Here is a 21,875-nt window from a genome sequence, read left to right on the forward strand (position 1 = left end):
GCCCCTGTGGAAGTTTAAATGGCAGAGTGTCTAGGTGAGACCATTATGGCGGAAACCCTTATTAAATTAAATTTTCTTAGAAAGCCTCTATGAAATTGTGTAAGTCTATAGGCATGTGAAAATTTGGGGGCATTTCTTTGAAAAGCATCTCTCTTTCAAAAGGCTAAGCAGACCTCATAGGCCACTATTTTTAAAAAATTGAAATTGCCTTTAAGCCATCTGAAATTCCAACTCTAGGCAAAGCTAAAATGTAAAATCCTAACTAAAGTAACTTAAAGAATATGGCACTCCTTAGGGACTGAGAAATTTAAAAATAAGTGAAAATTCACTTCAGTTAAGTGATTTTTTAAGGGGTCCAGTGAGGCATTTCAAAGGGATAAAAATTCAACCTATTCTCTTTTCTTTTTGGAAAAAATAAGAATTCTGAAGTAATAAGAGAATGTCAGGAGAAGGAAAAAGACACAAAAGGATATGGGCCAAAAGGAATGTTTCTGATCCTTTTTGCTCTAAAATCCATAAGTGAGATGGAAGTTTCTGTCTCACTTGAGAGACATAAAGATGATTATAGAAACCGGCATTTCACACTTGCAGCAGTGAACTGCTAATCCCCCCACCCCATGCCTCAGAAGTGCTTGTCCCTAATGATCTGGTGATGCAAGTGGGTTTTTGAGAAGCTAGGTTATTACTGTCTTGTCTCGGTTTTTATGGTTGTCCATATAATATGCTACCTCTTTTTTTAGTAATCCATTGCAAATTGAGTTCTATAACTCTATAGCTCGATTTCTATGAAATTTCAATGAAAAATATTTCAGACTTTCTGGAAATGAAAATGTGATAATTTCAGGATTAATTGTGGAAGTCAGAAAGCAATGTGTGTCAGTAGGTGTAGTGAAACTTCCCATGACATGTTCTGAAAGGACAACCAGGTAGAAAATATAGGAACTAAATTGTAAAATGGAGGCTGTCAAAAAACTAAACAGAATTTGATTGTAATAGTTTATCTATAGAAAAGCTAGGATAGTAAAAAAAAAAAAATAGCATATTGCTTATTTTTTATTTATAAAAGCAAACAAAAGGTGTTAATCTGTATGTACCAAATAACCTCTTTACAAGTGAGCTTTGTACTCCAGTGTAATTTGTTTTTCTTTTTCTTCTTTTTCTTTTTCTTTTTTCACACACACACACACACACACACACACTGTATTTTATTTTTACAAGAGATAAATAAACTGACAACAAGCATTGTAAATGGATGACTACAACAAAAGCAACAATGATTGCAATTACCAAACACACTCATACTATGTCATAATATTGACATTCAGTCCAGTAATCCTCCACTGTAACAGCTTCTTTACTTTGCGTGAAAATTTTTTTTTAACATCTTTATTGGGGTATAATTGCTTTACAATGGCGTGTTAGTTTCTGCTTTATAACAAAGTGAATCAGTTATGCATATAACATATACATATGTTCCCATATCTCTTCGCTCTTGCGTCTCCCTCCCTCCCACCCTCCCTATCCCACCCCTCCAGGCGGTCACAGAGCACCGAGCTGATATTCCTGTGCTATGCGGCTGCTTCCCACTAGCTATCTACCTTATGTTTGGTAGTGTATATATGTCCATGCCTCTCTCTCTGTCACAGCTCACCCTTCCCCCTCCCCATATCCTCAAGTCCGTTCTCCAGTACGTCTGTGTCTTTATTCCTGTCTTACCCCTAGGTTCTTCATGACATTTTTTTTCTTAAATTCGACATATATGTGTTAGCATACGGTATTTGTCTTTCTCTTTCTGACTAACTTCACTCTGTATGACAGACTCTAGGTCTATCCACCTCATTACATATAGCTCAATTTTGTTTCTTTTTATGACTGAGTAATATTCCATTGTATATATGTGCCACATCTTCTTTTTCCATTCATCCAATGATGGGCTCTTAGGTTGTTTCCATCTCCAGACTATTGTAAATAGAGCTACAATGAATATTTTGTTACATGACTCTTTTTGAATTTTGGTTTTCTCAGGATATATGCCCAGTAGTGGGATTGCTGGGTCATATGGTAGTTCTATTTGCAGTTTTTTAAGGAACCTCCATACTGCTCTCCATAGTGGCTGAACCAATTCACATTCCCACCAGCAGTGCAGGAGGGTTCCCTTTTCTCCACACCCTCTCCAGCATTTATTGTTTCTAGATTTTTTGATGATGGCCATTCTGACCACTGTGAGATGATATCTCATTGTAGTTTTGATTTGCATTTCTCTAATGATTAATGATGTTGAGCATTCTTTCATGTGTTTGTTGGCAGTCTGTATATCTTCTTTGGAGAAATGTCTCTTTAGGTCTTCTGCCCATTTTTGGATTGGATTGTTTGTTTTTTTGTTATTGAGCTGCATGAGCTGCTTGTAAATTTTGGAGATTAATCCTTTGTCAGTTGCTTCATTTGCAAATATTTTCTGCCATTCTGAGGGTTGTCTTTTGGTCTTATTTATGGTTTCCTTTGCTGTGCAAAAGCTTTGAAGTTTCATTAGGTCCCATTTGTTTATTTTTCTTTTTATTTCCATTTCTGTAGGAGGTGGGTCAAAAAGGATCTTGCTGTGATTTATGTCATAGAGTGTTCTGCCTATGTTTTCCTCTAAGAGTTTGATAGTTTCTGGCCTTACATTTAGGTTTTTAATCCATTTTGAGCTTATTTTTGTGTATGGTGTTAGGGAGTGATCTAATTTCATACTTTTACATGTACCTGTCCGGTTTTCCCAGTACCACTTATTGAAGAGGCTGTCCTTTCTCCACTGTACATTCCTGCCTCCTTTATCAAACATAAGGTGACCATATGTGTGTGGGTTTATCTCTGGGCTTTCTATCCTGTTCCATTGATCTATCTTTCTGTTTTTGTGCCAGTACCATACTGTCTTGATTACTGTAGCTTTGTAGTATAGTCTGAAGTCAGGGAGCCTGATTCCTCCAGCTCCGTTTTTCTTTCTCAAGATTGCTTTGGCTATTCTGGGTCTTTTGTGTTTCCATACAAATTGTGAAATTTTTTGTTCTAGTTCTGTGAAAAACGCCAGTGGTAGTTTGATAGGGATTGCATTGAATCTGTAGATTGCTTTGGGTAGTAGAGTCATTTTCACAATGTTAATTCTTCCAATCGAAGAACATGGTATATCTCTCCATCTATTGGTATCATCTTTAATTTCTTTCATCAGTGTCTTATAATTTTCTGCATACAGGTCTTTTGTCTCGTTAGGTAGGTTTATTCCTAGATATTTTATTCTTTTTGTTGTAATGGTAAATGGGAGTGTTTTCTTGATTTCACTTTCAGATTTTTCATCATTAATGTATAGGAATGCTAGAGATTTCAGTGCATTAGTTTTGTATCCTACTACTTGACCAAATTCATTGATTAGCTCTAGTAGTTTTCTGGTAGCATCTTTAGGATTCTCTATGTATAGTATCACGTCATCTGCAAACAGTGACAGCTTTACTTCTTCTTTTCTGATTTGGATTCCTTTTATTTCCTTTTCTTCTCTGATTGCTGTGGCTACAACTTCCAAAACTATGTTGAATAATAGTGGTGAGAGTGGGCAACCTTGTCTTGTTCCTGATCTTAGTGGAAATGCTTTCAGTTTTTCACCATTGAGGATGATGTTGGCTGTGGGCTTGTCATATATGGCCTTTGTTATGTTGAGGAAACTTCCCTCTATGCCTACTTTCTGCAGGGTTTTTATCATAAATGGGTGTTGAATTTTGTCAAAAGCTTTCTCTGCATCTATTGAGATGATCATATGGTTTTTCTCCAATTTGTTAATATGGTTTATCACATTGATAGATTTGCATGTATTGAAGAATCCTTGCATTCCTGGAATAAACCCCACTTGATCATGGTGTATGATCCTTTTAATGTGCTGTTGGATTCTGTTTGCTAGTATTTTGTTGAGGATTTTTGCATCTATGTTCATCAGTGATATTGGCCTTTAGTTTTCTTTCTTTGTGACATCCTTGTCTAGTTTTGGTATCAAGGTGATGGTGGCCTCGTAGAAGGAATTTGGGAGTGTTTCTCCCTCTGCTATATTTTGGAAGAGTTTGAGAAGGATAGTTGTTAGCTCTTCTCTAAATGTTTGATAGAATTTGCCTGTGAAGCCATCTGGTCCTGGGCTTTTGTTTGTTGGAAGATTTAAAATCACAGTTTCAACTTCAGGGCTTGTGATTGGTGTGTTCATATTTTCTATTTCTTCCTGATTCAGTCTTGGCAGTTTGTGCATTTCTAAGAATTTGTCCATTTCTTCCAGGTTGTCCATTTTATTGGCATAGAGTTGCTTGTAGTAATCTCTCATGATCTTTTTTATTTCTGCAGTGTCAGTTGTCACTTCTCCTTTTTCATTTCTAATTCTATTGATTTGAGTCTTCTCCCTTTTTTTCTTGATGAGTCTTGCTAATGGTTTATCTATTTTGTTTTTCTTCTCAAAGACCCAGCTTTTAGTTTTATTGATCTTTGCTATTGTTTCCTTCATTTCTTTTTCATTTATTTCTGATCTGATTTTTATGATTTCTTTCCTTCTGCTACCTTTGGGGTTTTTTTGTTCTTCTTTCTCTAACTGCTTTAGGTGCAAAGTTAGGTTGTTTATTCGAGATGTTTCCTGTTTGTTAAGGTGGTCTTCTCTTGCTATAGACTTCCCTCTTAGAACTGCTTTTGCTGCATCCCATAGGTTTTGGGTCGTTGTGTCTCCATTGTCATTTGTTTCTAGGTATTCTTTTATTTCCTCTTTGATTTCTTCAGTGATCACTTGGTTATTAAGTACTGTATTGTTTAGCCTCCATGTGTTTGTATTTTTTACAGATCTTTTCCTGTAATTGATATCTAGTCTCATGGTGTTGTGGTTGGAAAAGATACTTGATACAATTTCAAGTTTCTTAAATTTACCAAGGCTTGATTTGTGACCCAAGATATGATCTATCCTGGAGAATGTTCCATGAGCACTTGAGAAAAATGTGTATTCTGTTGTTTTTGGATGGAATGTCCTATAAATATCAATTAAGTCCATCTTGTTTAATGTATCATTTAAAGCTTGTGTCTCCTTATCTATTTTCATTTTGGATGATCTGTCCATTGGTGAAAGTGGGGTGTTAAAGTCCCCTACTATGCATGTGTTACTGTCGATTTCCCCTTTTATGGCTGTTAGTATTTGCCTTTGTATTGAGGTGCTCCTATGTTGGGTGCATAAATATTTATAATTGTTATATCTTCTTCTTGGATCGACCCCTTGATCATTATGTAGTGTCCTTCTTTGTCTCTTTTAATAGTCTTTATTTTAAAGTCTATTTTGTCTGATATGAGAATTGCTACTCCAGCTTTCTTTTGGTTTCCATTTGCATGGAATATCTTTTTCCATCCCCTTACTTTCAGTCTGTATGTGTCTCTAGGTCTGAAGTGGGTCTCTTGTAGACAGCATATATATGGGTCTTGTTTTTGTATTCATTCAGCCAGTCTGTGTCTTTTTGTGGAAGCATTTAGTCCATTTACATTTAAGGTAATTATCGATATGTATGTTCCTCTTCCCATCTTGTTAATTGTTTTGGGTTCGTTATTATAGGTCTTTACCTTCTCTTGTGTTTCTTGCCTAGAGAAGATCCTTTAGCATTTGTTGTAAAGCTGGTTTGGTGGTGCTGAACTCTCTCAGCTTTTGCTTGTCTATAAGGGTTTTAATTTCTCCATCAAATCTGAATGAGATCCTTACTGGGTAGAGTAATCTTGGTTGCAGGTTTTTCTCCTTCCTCACTTTCAGTATGTCCTGCCACTCCCTTCTGGCTTGCAGAGTTTCTGCTGAGAGATCAGCTGTTAACCTTATGGGGATTCCCTTGTGTGTTATTTGTTGTTTTGCCCTTGCTGCTTTTAATATGCTTTCTTTGTATTTAATTTTTGACAGTTTGATTAATATGTGTCTTGGCATATTTCTCCTTGGATTTATCCTGTATGGGACTCTCTGTGCTTCCTGGACTTGATTAACTGTTTCCTTTCCCATATTAGGAAAGTTTTCAACTATAAACTCTTCAAATATTTTCTCAGTCCCTTTCTTTTTCTCTTCTTCTTCTGGAACCCCTATAATTTGAATGTTGGTGTGTTTAATGTTGTCCCAGAGGTCTCTGAGACTGTCCTCCGTTCTTTTCATTCTTTTTTCTTTATTCTGCTCTGCAGTAGTTATTTCTAGTATATTATCTTCTAGGTCACTTATCCGTTCTTCTGCCTCAGTTATTCTGCTATTGAGCCCATCTAGAGTCTTTTTCATTTCATTTATTGTGTTGTTCATCATTTTTTGTTTCATCTTTAATTCTTCTAGGTCCTTGTTCAATGTTTCTTGCATTTTGTCCATTCTATTTCCAAGATTTTGGATCATCTTTACTATCATTATTCTGAATTTTTTTTCAGGTAGACTGCCTATTTCCTCTTCATTTGTTAGGTCTGGTGCGTTTTTATCTTGCTCCTTCATCTGCTGTGTGTTTTTCTGTCTTCTCATTTTGCTTATCTTACTGTGTTTGGGGTCTCCTTTTTGCAGGCTGCAGGTTCATAGCTGCCGTTGTTTTTGGTGTCTGTCCCCAGTGGCTAACGTTGGTTCAGTGGGTTGTGTAGGCTTCCTTGTGTAGGGGACTAGTGCCTGTGTTCTGGTGGATGAGGCTGGATATTGTCTCTCTAGGGGGCAGGTCCACGTCTGGTGTTGTGTTTTGGGGTGTCTGTGGACTGATTATGATTTTAGGCAGCCTCTCTGCTAATGGGTGGGGTTGTGTTCCTGTTTTGCTAGTTGTTTGCAATAGGTTGTCCAGCACTGTAGCTTGCTGGTCATTGAGTGAAGCTGGGTGCTGGTGTTGAGATGGAGATCTCTGGGAAATTTTCGCCGTTTGACATTATGTGGAGCTGGGAGGACTCTTGTTGATCAGTATCCTGAAGTTGGCTCTCCCACCTCAGAGGCACAGCACTGACTCCTGGCTGCAGCACCAATAGCCTTTCATCCACACAGGTCAGAATAAAAGGGAGAAAAAGTAGAGAGAAAGAAGTAGTAGAAGTAGGAAGAAAGAAAGAAAGAAGAAAGAAAGAAAGGAGGGAAGGAAGGAAGGAAGGCAGGAAGGAAGGAAGAAAGAAAGAAAAGGAAAGAAGGAAAAAAAAGAGGGAGGTGGGGAGGGAGGGAGGGAGGAAGGAAGGAAAAAAGAAAGAAAGAAGATACAGTAAATTAAAATAAAGTATAATAAAGTTATTAAATTAAAAAATAATTATTTAGGAAAAAAAAGAGGACGGATAGAACCTTAGGACAAATGGTGGAATCAAATCTATACAGACAAACTCTTACACAGAAGCATACACATACACCCTCACAAAAAGGGGTAAAGGGGAAAAAATCATAAGTCTTGCTCTCAAAGTCCACCTCCTCAATTTGGGATGATTCGTTGTCTAAAGGAGGGAAGGGAGGAAAGAAAGAAAGAAGGTAAAGTGTAGTAAAGTTATTAAAATTAAACTTCATTATTAAGAAAAGAAAATTTTAAAAAAACCGGACGGATAGAACCGTAGGACAAATGGTGGAAGCAAAGGTATACAGACAAAATCTCACACAGAAGCATGCACATACACACTCACAAAAAGAGGAGAAGGGGAAAAATCATAAATCTTGCTCTCAAAGTCCACCTTCTCAGTTTGGGATGATTCGTTGTCTATTCATGTATTCCACAGATGCAGGGTACATCACGTTGGTTGTGGAGCTTTAATCCGCTGCTTTTGAGGCTGCTGGGAGAGATTTCCCTTTCTCTTCTTTGTTCTCACAGCTCCCAGGGGCTCAGCTTTGGATTTGGCCCCGCCTCCGCATGTAGGTCACTGGAGGGCGTCTGTTTTTTGCTGACAGGACGGGGTTAAAGGAGCCGCTGATTCGGGGGCTCTGGCTCACTCAGGTGGGGGGAGCGAGAGGCACAGTGTGCGGGGCGGTCCTGTGGCGGCAGAGGCCGGCGTGACATTGCACCAGCCTGAGGCCCGCCATGCGTTCTCCCGGGGAAGTTGTCCCTGGATCCCAGGACCCTGGCAGTGGCGGGCTGCACAGGCTCTTGGAAGGGGAGGTGTGGATAGTGACCTGTGCTCCGTTTCTGGGTTTCGCGCTTTTAGACGCGGCTCGCACCCGTTTCTGGGGTCTGCGTTTTTAGCTGCGTTTCGTGCGCGTCTCTAGGGTCCGCGTTTTCAGCCGCGGCTCGCGCCCGTCTCTGGGGTCCGCATTTTTCGCCGCGACTCGCGCGCGTCTCTGGAGTTCTTTTAGGCAGCGCTCTTAAATCCCTGTCCTTGCGCACCAGGAAACAAAGAGGGAAGAAAAAGTCTCTTGCCTCTTCGGCAGCTCCAGACCTTTTCCCGGACTCCCTCCCGGCTAGCCGTGGTGCACTAACCCCTTCAGGCTGTGTTCACGCAGCCAACCCCAGTCCTCTCTTTGCTCTCCGACCAAAGCCGGAGCCTCAGCTCGCAGCCCCACCCGCCCCGGCAGGTGAGCAGACAAGCCTCTTGGGCTGGTGAGTGCCGGTAGGCGCCGATCCTCTGTGCGGGAATCTCCCCACTTTGCCCTCTGCACCCCTGTTGCTGTGCTCTCCTCTGCGGCTCCGAAGCTTTCCCCGTCAGCCTCCCGCAGTCTCCGCCCGCGAAGGGGCTTCCTAGTGTGTGGAAACCTTTCCTCCTTCACAGCTCCCTCCCACTGGTGCAGGTCCTGTCCCTATTCTTTTGTCTCTGTTTTTTCTTTTGCCCTACCCAGGTACGTGGGGAGTTTCTTGCCTTTTGGGAGGTCTGAGGTCTTCTGCCAGCGTTCAGTAGGTGTTCTATAGGAGTTGCTCCACGTGTAGATGTATTTCTGGTGTATCTGTGGGGAGGAAGGTGATCTCCGCATCTTACTCTTCCGCCATCTTCCCCTCTGCCCCCCTCCAGTGAACATTGATTTGTATATTTTTTGCCTCTGAGTCCTTGTGGGATTTTTTTTTATTCAAACAGAAAGTCACAAAAATTTTAATCATCCTCATCAGTTCACTCAGTCCCATATAATCATTTTTTTGTCATCTTGATCTTCTGTTAGCACTTTCATGAGTTCAGTTTTCCGTTAGAGTTCTGAAAATGCTTATTCATTCAGTTCACCAGTATAGTCAGTTACCAGAAACCTGTACTTGTCAGAGTCTTTTCCGTGAATTTCTTGAAGATGAAACCGTTTTATAGGAACATTTTTGCAAAAGCATCACAGTACACCCAGAACTGTCTGGGAATGACAAAAGACTTAAAAATGACCACGGTTAAAGATCTGCTGAAAGTTCATAATAATGCAATTGGCAAGGAAATTTACTTATTTCTGAGACATACATTTTAAAGTAATAAGTAGAAGTATGACTTATAACATTATACCAAAACATATAAGATTTTTAGAAATTTCATGTAATGTCTGCAACATTTATATTAACATATTTCAATACAAATAACCCAAAGAAAGTTTAGTATTAGTTGTTTTTTTGTTTGTTTGTTTATACTGTAGGTTCTTATGAGTCTTTAATTTTATACACGTCAGTGTATACATGTCAATCCCAATCACCCAATTCAGCACACCACCATCCCCACCCCACTGTGATTTTCCCTTCTTGGTATCCATACGTTTGTTCTCTACATCTGTGTCTCAACTTCTGCCCTGCAAACCAGATCATCTGTACCATTTTTCTAGGTTCTACATACATGCGTTGATATATGATATTTCTTTTTCTCTTTCTGACTTACTTCACTCTCTATGACAGTCTCTAGATCCATCCACGTCACAACAAATGACTCAATTTCTTTCCTTTTTATGGCTGAGTAATATTCCATTGTGTACATGTATCACAACTTCTTTATCCATTCGTCTGTCGATGGGCATTTAGGTTGCTTCCATGACCTGGCTATTGTAAATAGTGCTCCAAAGAACATTGGGGTGCATGTGTCTTTTTGAATTATGGTTGTCTCAGGTATATGCCCAGTAATGGGATTGCTGGATCATATGGTAATTCTATTTTTAGTTTTTTAAGGAACCTCCATACTGTTCTCCATAGTGGCTGTATCAATTTACATTCCCACCAACAGTGCAAGAGGGTTCCCTTATCTCCACACCCTCTCCAGCATTTGTTGTTTGTAGATTTTCTGATGAGGCTCATTCTGACTGGTGTGTGTGAGGTGATACCTCATTGTGGTTTTGATTTGCGTTTCTTTAATAATTAGTCATGTTGAGCAGCTTTTCATGTGTTTCTTGGCCATCTGAATGTCTTCTTTAAAGAAATGTCTGTTTTGGTCTTCTGCCCATTTTTGGATTGGGTTGTTTGTTTCTTTAATATTGAGCTGCCTGAGCTGTTTATATATTTTGGAGATTAATCCTTTGTCCGATGATTCGTTTGCAGATATTTTCTGCCAGCCTGAGGGTTGTCTTTTGGTCTTGTTTATGGTCTCCTTTGCTGTGCAAAAGCTTTGAAGTTTCATTCGGTCCCATTTGTTTGTTTTTGTTTTTGTTTCCATTACTCTAGGAGGTGGATTAAAAAAGATGTTGCTGTGATTTATGTCAAAGAGTGTTCTTCCTATGTTTTCCTCTAAGAGTTTTATAGTGTCCGGTCTTACATTTAGGTCTCGAATCCATTTTGAGTTTATTTTTGTGTATGGTGTTAGGAAGTGTTCTAATTTCCTTCTTTTACATGTAGCTGTCCCATTTTCCCAGCACCCGTTATTGAAGAGACTGTCTTTTCTCCATTGTATATCTTTGCCTCCTTTGTCATAGATTAGTTGACCATAGGTGCGTGGGTTTATCTCTGGGCTTTCTATCTTGTTCCATTGACCTATGTTTCTGTTTTTGTGCCCGTACCATAATGTCTTGATTACTGTAGCTTTGTAGTATAGTCTGAAGTCAGGGAGTCTGATTCCTCCAGCTCCGTTTTTTTCCCTCAAGACTGCTTTGGCTCTTCAGGGTCTTTTGTGTCTCCATACAAATTTTAAGATGATTTGTTCTAGTTCCGTAAAAAATGCCATTGGTAATTTGATAGGGATTGCATTGAATCTGTAGATTGCTTTGGGTAGTATATTCATTTTCACAATATTGATTCTTCCAATCCGAGAATGTGGTATATCTCTCCATCTGTTGGTATCATCTTTAATTTCTTTCATCAGTGTCTTACAGTTTTCTGCGTACAGGTCTTTTGTCTCCCTAGGTAGGTTTATGCCTAGGTATTTTGTTCTTTCTGTTGCAATGGTAAATGGGAATGTTTCCATAATTTCACTTTCAAACTTTTCATCATTAGTGTATAGGAATGCAAGAGATTGCTGTGCATTAATTTTGTATCCTGCAACTTTACCAAATTCATTGATTAGCTCTACTAGTTTTCTGGTGGCATTTTTAGGATTCTCTATGTATAGTATCATGTCATCTGCAAACAATGACAATTTTACTTCTTCTTTTCCAATTTGTATTCCTTTTATTTCTTTTTCTTCTCTGATTGCCGTGGCTAGGACTTCCAAAACTATGTTGAATAATATCGGTGAGAGTGGACATTCTTGTCTCTTTCCTGATGTTAGAGGAAATGCTTTCAGTTTTTCACCATTGAGAATTATGTTTTCTGTGGGTTGTTGTATATGGCCTTTATTATGTTGAGGAAAGTTCCCTCTATGCCCACTTTCTGGAGAGTTTTTATCATAAATGCGTGTTGAATTTTGTCGAAAGCTTTTTCTGCATCTATTGAGATGATCATATGGTTTTTCTTCTTCAATTTGTTAATATGGTGTATCGCATTTATTGATTTCATTTATTGAAGAATCCTTGCATCCCTGGGATAAATCCCACTTGATCATGGTGTATGATCCTTTTAATGTGTTGTTGGATTCTGTTTGCTAGTATTTTGTTGAGGATTTTTGCATCTATATTCATCAGTGATATTGGTCTGTAATTTTCTTTTTTTGTAGTGTCTTTGTCTGGTTTTGGTATCAGGGTGATGGTAGCCTCATAGAATGAGTTTGGGAGTGTTCCCTCCTCGCCAATTTTTTGGAAAAGTTTGAGAAGGATGGGTGTTAGCTCTTCTCTAAATGTTTGATAGAATTCGCCTGTGAAGCCATCTGGTCCTGGACTTTTGTTTGTTGGAAGATTTTTAATCACAGTTTCAATTTCATTACTTGTGACTGGTCTGTTTATATTTTCTATTTCTTCCTGGTTCAGTCTTGGAATGTTGTGCTTTTCTAAGAATTTGTCCACTTCTTCCCGGTTGTCCATTTTATTGGCATAGAGTTGCTTGTAGTAATCTCTCATGATCCTTTGTATTTCTGCGGTGTCTGTTGTAACTTCTCCTTTTTCATTTCTAATTTTATTGATTTGAGTCCTCTCCCTCTTTTTCTTGATGAGTCTGGCTAATGGTTTATCCATTTTGTTTATCCTCTCAAAGAACCAGCTTTTAGTTTTATTGAGCTTTGCTATTGTTTCTTTGTTTCTGTTTCATTTATTTCTGCTCTGATCTTTATGATTTCTTTCCTTCTGCTAACTTTGGGTTTTGTTTGTTCTTCTTTCTCTAGTTCCTTTAGGTGTAAGGTTAGATTGTTTACTTGAGATGTTTCTTGTTTCTTGAGGTAGGCTTGTATAACTATAAACTTCCCTGTTAGAACTGCTTTTGCTGCATCCCATAAGTTTTGGATCGTCATGTTTTCATTGTCATTTGTCTCTAGGTATTTTTTGATTTCCTCTTTGATTTCTTCAGTGTTCTCTTGGTTATTTAGTAACGTATTGTTTAGCCTCCATGTGTTTGTATATTTTTCCCTGTATTTCATTTCTAATCTTGTAGCATTGTGGTCAAAAAAGATGCTTGATATGATTTCAATTTTCTTAAATTTACTGAGGCTTGATTTGTGACCCAAGATGTGATCTATCCTGGAGAATGTACCATGCACACTTGAAGAAAGTGTAATCTGCTGTTTTTGGATGGAATGTCCTATACATATCAATTAAATCTGTCTGGTCTATTGTGTCATTTAAACCTTCTGTTTTCTTATTTATTTTCGTTTTGGATGATCTGTCCATTGGTGTAAGTGAGGTTGTAAAGTCCCCCACTATTATTGTGCTACTGTCTATTTCCTCTTTTAGAGCTGTTAGCAGTTGCCTTATGTGTTGAGGTGCTCCTTTTTTGGGTGCATATATATTTATAATTGTTATATCTTCTTCTTGGATTGATCCCTTGATCATTATGTAGTGTCGTTCGTCGTCTCTTGTAATAGTCTTTATTTTAAAGTCTATTTTATCTGATATGAGTATAGCTACCCCAGCTTTCTGTTGATTTCCATTTGCATGGAATATCTTTTTCCATCCCCTCACTTTCAGTCTGAATGTGTCCCTAGGTCTGAAGTGGGTCTCTTGTAGACAGCATATATATGGGTCTTGTTTTTGTATCCATTCAGCAAGCTTGTGTCTTTTGGTTGGAGCATTTAATCCATTCACGTTTAAGGTAATTATCGATATGTATGTTCCTATTATCATTTTCTTAATTGTTTTGGGTTTGTTTTTGTAGGTCCTTTTCTTCTCTTGTGTTTCCCACTTAGAGAAGTTCCTTTAGCATTTGTTGTAGAGCTGGTTTGGTGGTGCTGAATTTTCTTAGCTTTTGCTTGTCTCTAAAGCTTTTAATTTCTCCATCGAATCTGAATGAGATCCTTGCTGGGTAGAGTAATCTTGGTTGTAGGTCCTTCCCTTTCATCACTTTAAGTATATCATGCCACTGCTTTCTGGCTTGTAGAGTTTCTGCTGCGAAATCAGCTGTTAACCTTATGGGAGTTCCCTTGTATGTTATTTGTCATTTTTCCCTTGCTGCTTTCAATAATTTTTCTTTGTCTTTAAGTTTTGCCAATTTGATTACTATGTGTTTCGGCGTGTTTCTCCTTGGGTTTATCCTGCCTGGGACTCTCTGCTCTTCCTGGACTTGGGTGGCTATTTCCTTTCCCATGTTAGGGATGTTTTCGACTATAATCTCCAAATATTTTCTCTGGTCCTTTCTCTCTCTCTTCTCCTTCTGGGACCCCTGTAATGTGAATGTTGTTGCGTTTAATGTTGTCCCAGAGGTCTCTTAGGCTGTCTTCATTTCCTTTCATTCTTTTTTCTTTAGCCTGTTCCACAGCAGTGAATTCCACCATTCTGTCTTCCAGGTCACTTATCCATTCTTCTGCCTCAGTTATTATGCTATTGTTTCCTTCAACTGTATACCAAACAGCTTGAAAACACACACATACCCCTCCCGCAGTAATATTCATACCTATACATATATATGGTTTAATCCTTCATAGCAGCTCATTAATGTTGTCCCCAGTATGAAAAAAAATGTTAAACCAAATTAAGGGGTTGCATGCAAGCAACTTGATCCTATAACCTTGTTAGAGGTTTTTTTTAAAATCAGCAGACCCTTTAAGAATTCTAATAATGTACAAGTGAATCTTCTATTGTCCTGATAACATCCCTTTGTACTACATAGAATTGACCACTCAGTTTTCTCCCCGTCTCAGGAAGGAAAAGATCCAGTTAACTTCTTTGCCTGCCCTTCCGAGTAAAAGCAAAGCTTTGTATCCTTTCCTTTTTTTTTTCCCGCAAAACTGGGCTAATACCAAATGTTGAAAGGTATCCTTTTTCTTCTATTCAAATTGTGAAAATATTACTTAACATCCTAAGAATTTGAGAGTGAGAGCTCTTTCCTGGTTAATCTTCTCTGGGGAACTTGAGGTTTTTACTGCTAAAGACAGTATGGTGCAATGGAAAGAATGCTGATCTGTAAACAGTGTATTTAATTGAATCCTTCAAAGGTTTTTTCTGTTTTCAGTTTTTGAGTTGAATTGCTTATGGACTCTACAAAATAGCCCTGTCCTGTAAAATCCTACTGTGTTGAGTTTCTTCACAGTGCTAATAGTGTGGCCATTTCCTAGGACCTTATTTCAATAATCCTGTGTTGCCTTTTTGTTCAGTAGCGTGGCAGGCACTATTGAGGTAGTGAATGTTCATAAGGGCAGAAAATCAGACCTGCTGTGCCCTCACTATGCAGATTTTTCCTGTGCTACACTTGTGAGCAGCTATACTGGACAAGTGCCTGTGTGCCTAACTGGAGGTCAACATAATAGTCCTGAGTTCAGCTAGGAAACTTCTTTAGCATCTTTAATTTCATCTTGGATTATCCATTTCCCCACAGCAGCAGTCACTTACCCACAAAGTATAAGCAGTGTTATGGGCCAGTAAAACATACTCTTAGTAACCAGCCAAAGCATTTAGCACTAGATACCAAGTCCGCCAGGAGTGGGAGGTAAGTGTGATGCAATCGGTTGATTGCCTGGTCCACATCGATTTCCTCCTTTTCTCATAGCAGAGCTCTCATTTTGCTCCGGAAACTTCCTTCCCACCATTCATGTGACTGGGTAAGTGAACTCCATCCCCAGTTCCAGAGGTTAGTCCTGACTAGTCTAAGCCAGTTAGTGCAGGACATTTCCCAGGCAGCCGTTACTGGGCTGGGCACAAAACCTAAATTGGGCCGAATCAGACCGAGGGGAAGGGCTTGGTTCTTCCCCTCAGTCCAATTAGGAAGAGGTTTTTCCTGTCCCGCTGGAAGTAGGTGGCCCTAACTTGAGAAGTTGAGAGAATCACAGGAAATTAGGCTTTAGAATGAATCTGACACTGTAGACTGAAAAATTGTTTTATTGTGCCACTGAATTGAATGTAAGCTCACCGTTTCCCGGGACTGCCCATTACTTCAGGAAAAAAAAAAATTCCTTGTAACAGAAGTCAAGGTTTCTGTTACTTGCAGCTGAAATCATTTCTCACTGCTTGAAATGGGGTAAAGAATCCCAGAGAACAAAGCTGACTGTCCACACATGTGCAGTCCCAGGACAGGAAGAGTTTCCTGCAGAAACAGGGTGCTTGTACCTGCTAAAAGCAGTGTAGGCAAAAGCTGCCCCTCCCTGCCCCCACTCCCCACAGTTTATTTCTGGGCAGTGGCTTGCTAGGCTTCTTTCCTGTTTTGTCCTTTTCTTTTCTTTTTTTTTTTTTTGTAAGTTTACAACTCAAATTAGTTCATACCTGATAGTAGTTTATATCTGAGATAAGCTGTATTTTTTTTTAATTCTTTATCTTTTCTGTCTTCCTTAGCTTTCCTCTGGTATTACACCAGGCCACTTGTTTAATGATGCCTTCCTCATTGGGTTAGAGGTATATGTCAGATTATTTAACTATTTCTCCATATTTCGTGTTTTAGAATATAAAATTATCAATGTAAGAACCACATCTATTGTGTTACTTAGACAGCAGGAGAATTCAGACTTGTAATTCTCTTCTGACATCTTTTCTCATATTCTCAGCTATATCTTCTCCAATGGGAAGAGAAAGGAATCTTTACCAATTTTGATTGTTCTAGGAGTCTTTGTGTTAGGAAAAACAAATGTGATATTATGAGACTGTTTTGGAAATAGAGTAGTATTGCTGTATCAAAAGAGATGAACAGCCTTATTGATTTAGAGCTTGCAGCCTTTTTCAAGGTAACAAATATGTGCTAGAACATGAGTAGTTGCATTTTAATATATACCAGGGAGCAAAAGATAACCTTTCTAAACTTCACTGTAGCCTCATACAAAAAACAAGATGATGGAAATATTTAGTGTCGTTTTTATAAGCCTGATAAAATGTTTTAAGGTGTAGAATGACTAATTTGGTTATGTCAAGTGTGACAATAAAATCCTCTGATACATTATCCAAAAAGGAAATTAATATGCTGTAACACTTGAAAGATTCTGGTAAATGTAGTCAAAACATTGGGAGTGGGGGCAGCGGGTACCATCCGAAGGGAGCCAGGACCAAATGTCTTCTGACAGTCTTCAAAACCTTCAGAGAAAGTGACCATATAGTACATGCGTTGAGCCTAACAAGGGGAGATGGGGCTTGGTGTGCAGACTGGTCTGTTTCCTGAAGCCAGTGCCACCTGGAAGGGGAAAGAATTAGTCTGGAACTATAAATAGTAGGAAAAATGATTACATAAAATTTAGGGAAAGAGTTGAATAAAACTGTAATCTGCGCTTGGGTACTAGTTATCTATAATGTGATGTGCTGGGCAATAGCACTAGCTAACATATATTGATTATTGTGTGTCAGACATTGATTTGAATGCTTACCCCATATGATCCTTACAACTCTCTGAAACTATGCTTTCCAGGACATTGCCAGTAGTGTTGTGTGGCTGTTTACATTTAACTGAATTAAAACTAAATTAAAAATTCAGTTTCTTACTTGCATTAGCCACATTTCAAATGATCAATAGCTACATGTGGCTAGTGGCTACTATTTGGACAGTACAGAATAGAACATTTCCTTAGTCTCAGAAAGTTTTATTAGACAGTGCTGCTATAAGATGTGCTCTATTAACTATCTCTTGTTTACAAATCAAGAAACTAAGACCCACACAGGTTTAGTACTACACCCAGGGTCATATAGCTATAGTAAGGAACAGAGCCAAGATTGACATCCAGTGTAGCTCCAGGACTATGCTCTTCGTGGTGAAAGAGCAAAGGTCAGTTTGTAATAAAGTCAGTTTGTAATAATATAGTGCCATGTCTTCTGACAGTTTTATATTAACAAAATGCACTTACTGTTTTAAAAATTTACAAAAAATGTATAGTTCAATAAAAGTATAAGTTTATTAATATTGAGATATCGGGAAATGTGGGCCTTTTTTTTTTTTTTTTTAGTAAAAGGCGAAAGATTTATATGATCTGGGCCATGTTATTTTTTTTAATATTTTTATTGAAGTATAGTTGATGTACAGTATTATGTAGGTTATGGGTGTACAATGTAGTGATTCACAATTTTTAAAGGTTATACTCCATTTATAGTTATACAATATTGGTTACATTCTCTGTGTTGTACAGTATATTCTTGTAGCTTGTTTTATACATAATAGTTTGTACCTCTTAATTCCCTACTCTTATATTGTCCCTCCCCGGCTTCCTCTCCCCACTGGTAACCACTAGTTTGTTCTCTATATCTGTGAGTCTGCTTCTTTTTTGTTATTTTTACTAGTTTGCTGTATTATTTTGGATTCCACATATAAGTGATATCATACAGTATTTGTCTTTCTCAGACTTACTTCACTTAGAATAATGCCCTCCAAGTCCATCCATGCTATTGCAAATGGAAAAATTTTCATTCTTTTTTATGGCCAAGTAATGTTCCATTGTGTGTATGTGTACACACACACACACACACACACACACACACACACACACACACCCCATATCCTCTTTATCCATTTATCTGTCGATGGACACTTGGTTTGCTTCCGTATCTTGGCAATTATAAATAGTGCTGTTATGAATAATAGTGCATGTATCTTTTCGAATTAGTGTTTTTGGGGTTTTTTTGGATATATACCCAGGAATTTAATTGCTGGGTCATATGGTAGTTCTGTTTTTAATTTTTTGAGACACCTCCATAATGTTTTCCACAATGGCTGTACCAATTTACATTCTCAACAACGGTGTACTAGGGTTCTCTTTTCTTCACATCCTCACCAACATTTGTTATTTGTGTTCTTTTTGATGGTAGTCATTCTGACACATGTGAGGTGAAATCTCATTGTGGTTTTGATTTGCATTTTCCTGATGATCAGCGATGTTGAGCATCTTTTCATGTGCCTGTTGGCCGTCTGCATGTCCTCTTTGGAGAAATGTCTATACAGGTTTTCTGCCTAATTTTTTTTAACCAGGTTGTTTGTTTTTTTGATATTGAGTTGTATGAGCTGTTTATATATTTTGGATATTAATCCCTTATTGATCATATCATTTGCAAATATTTTCTTCCATTCAGTAGGTTGTCTTTTCATTCTGTTATGGTTTCCTTTGCTGTGCACCGTGTTATCTTAAATCCTATGAGTGAGCTCTTAGAGGTGATTGCTGGCCCCAGCTGAGTTTTATCTCTTGACTACTGCCTCCAACTCTATCTAAATACCTGAGTCTCTCTTTCTTATTACCTTTCAGTTGTCTTTGTTAGAACTATCACTCTCCAGAATTATTGCATTTACCATTGCTCATTTATATTTTGGGGTTTCTTAAATGAAATTGTTAGTTCTTTAAATAACCCTTAAGTAACTTCTCTTTGAGACGTCTCTAGGAAGTCTTGAGATTCTCTGAAGTGTTTGTCATTGGCTGGGAGTCAGTGCAGTAGAGCTTGGAATTCCAGGAAAAGTTAGCCCTTTTAGAAAACTACGTCTTTATTCCACATGAGTACATTACTTGAGAAGAAAAGGAATGGAATTCTGTTTTCTTTTTTCATCCTGTGTGTGCTCTAATCCTTCCAAATGATGTGCCTATAGAAAACATTTTGTCTCTTTCAAAATATCAGTAGGGTATGAAGTGGAAGAGGATATGGAGATCTTTCATCCAGTCATGTGTTTATTGATGTTCCATTGAATACGTTGTCATGCCCAAATATATAAGTAGGTGCTAGAGATCTAAAGATAAATATGACTCTCCACAGCTTCCAGAAAGCTTGCAGTCTTAATGGGAGAGACAGTGGCACAGAGCTATATGCTATACTAATTCATAAAAGTATTCCTGGGGTCTCATAGGAATACCCTTATGGGGCACTGTACCCAGCAGGGACACCATCTGAAAGCAAGAGTTCTTAATTTTGCATAACAGGACTCTTCGGGGATCTGGTAAACTCTAAGGATATTCATGTTGGGGTGGTTGTGGATTAAAGTGGTATTATAATATACTGGAATTTTGCCTGATGCTTCAGGGAGCCTCCACCAGACCTGTTGCTGCCCCATGAAGAAAGGCCCAGAGAGATACGTATACACAAAGAGAGAAGTTCAAACCAGAGCACTTGGGACAGTAAACAGGGGTCTAAAGCATTTAAATCATGCAATTTTGAAATATTTATTGATCGAAAAATTGGTTTTACTGTATTGGTGAACCCATACTATAATTACATTCAAAACCCTTTTAGAAAACCAAATTTATTCTAAAAATTCAAATAACATATCTGTGTATAGTAAAGCAAATAATTTAAAATTGATTATCTGAATGATTTTGCCTATTCTGGCAAATATTACGTCTTAATCATTTTTAAGTGTACAGTTCAGTAGTGTTAAGTATATTCACATTGTTGTGCAGTAGATCTCTAGAACTTTTTCATCTTGTGAAACCAAAACTCTATATTCATTAAACATGAATTCTTAGTCCTCCTCTCCCTAGCCCTTGCTTTACACTAATAATTCTCAGCCATGGTTTTTGATAAGAATTACTTGAGGACTTCTTAAAGGGCTTTGCTGATCCTAAGCCTCACCCCGAAGATTCTGATCCAGTTGGTCTAGGTTCTGCCTTGGGCCTTAGCATCAGTTTAAAAGCTTCTGCGGTTATTCTGATGTATAGCTAGAGCCAGTGCATTACAACAAGCAGCAAATCAGCTTGACCATTTCAGGGGACATGTCTTCACAGACTTCTCTTTGTCATCTTTCTGTTCAGTGTAATAATGCCGTTATTTCCCAAGCTTTCATGTATATACAAATCACCTGAGGATCTTGTTCAACTCTACATTCTGATTTAGCAGGTCTAGAGTGGGACCTGAGACTGCATGTCTAACATGCAGTGATATTGATGCTTCTGGTTCATGGGCCACACTCTGAAAGGCAAGGTGATAAGCAACTTTATGGTATTGTCAAAGTCAAGACTTTTGTGTTGGGGAAAATTCAAGTTTCCAAATATCATCTTGTTGTCATTCCATAAAATCCTCACAGTCTGATGTGTTTTCTGGATGGCTAACTACAAGGTCATCCATCTCTGCTGGCATTGTGCTTCCATTGATGTAAATCCTACCCAAAAGTATATTGCCCTGCATTATCCCAACATCTTTGGTGATGAAAGGAAAACCAAGGAATACATAAGCTTAATCTTACTTTCTTCTTTGACATTTCCCACTTTAGGTTATCTTCCATATCTTATGTCCATAATCATTGTGGAAAGGTGTCTTTTCTTTAATTCGTAACCATGAAGAATTACTCCGAATACTGAAACAATGGAAAGATAATGATTGTACATTGCCAGATGATACCCTTATCCATTAGGACTTATATTAAAGGAACGTCCAACTCAAAACAAACTTACCAGCGAAGGAGATGTCATGGTTATTGTAACTGGTGGGAGGTGTGCAAGCTTGAGATGGTTTAATTAGGCAGCTCAGCAGGATATTAAGGTGTACACGTCTACACACCACTCTGTCCAGAGGGAGAAAGCTTACAGAAGAGTGAGGAACATCTCCCCCTCATGTCTTACTACCCACATTCAGTCCTGAAATGGTCTATGGTCATTGAATATCCTGTAGTGATTGGCTTAGGCCTGGGTTATGAGAGGGAGACCTCACTGCTTCCTGTTTAGTACTACCTAAATGTTTTTATGTAGGTATTCGTTATGGGTTGAATTGTGTCCTCCCCCCATCCACCCCAAGGTATGTTGAGGTCCTAATCCTTAGTACCTCAGAATGTGACTTAGTTTGGAAATAGAGTTGTTACAGATGTGATCAGTTGAGATGAGGTCATACGGGAGTAGGGTGGGCCCCTACTCCAGTATGACTGGTGTCCTTACAGGAAGATGTGAAGACAGAGACAGGGAGAATGCAGTGTGACAATGTAGGCAGAGATTGGAGTTACATAGCTACAAGCTGAGGAATGCCACAGGTTACCAGCAAGCCACCAGAAACTAGGAGGGCGCAAGGAAGGATTCCCCTACAGATTTCAGAGGGAGCATGACGCTGCCTACACCTCGATTTCTGACTTCTAACGTCCAGAACTGTGAAACAGATTTCTGTTGTTTTAAACCACTGAGTT

Source organism: Delphinus delphis, chromosome X, assembly GCF_949987515.2.
Source record: "Delphinus delphis chromosome X, mDelDel1.2, whole genome shotgun sequence".
Lineage (NCBI taxonomy): Eukaryota > Metazoa > Chordata > Mammalia > Artiodactyla > Delphinidae > Delphinus > Delphinus delphis.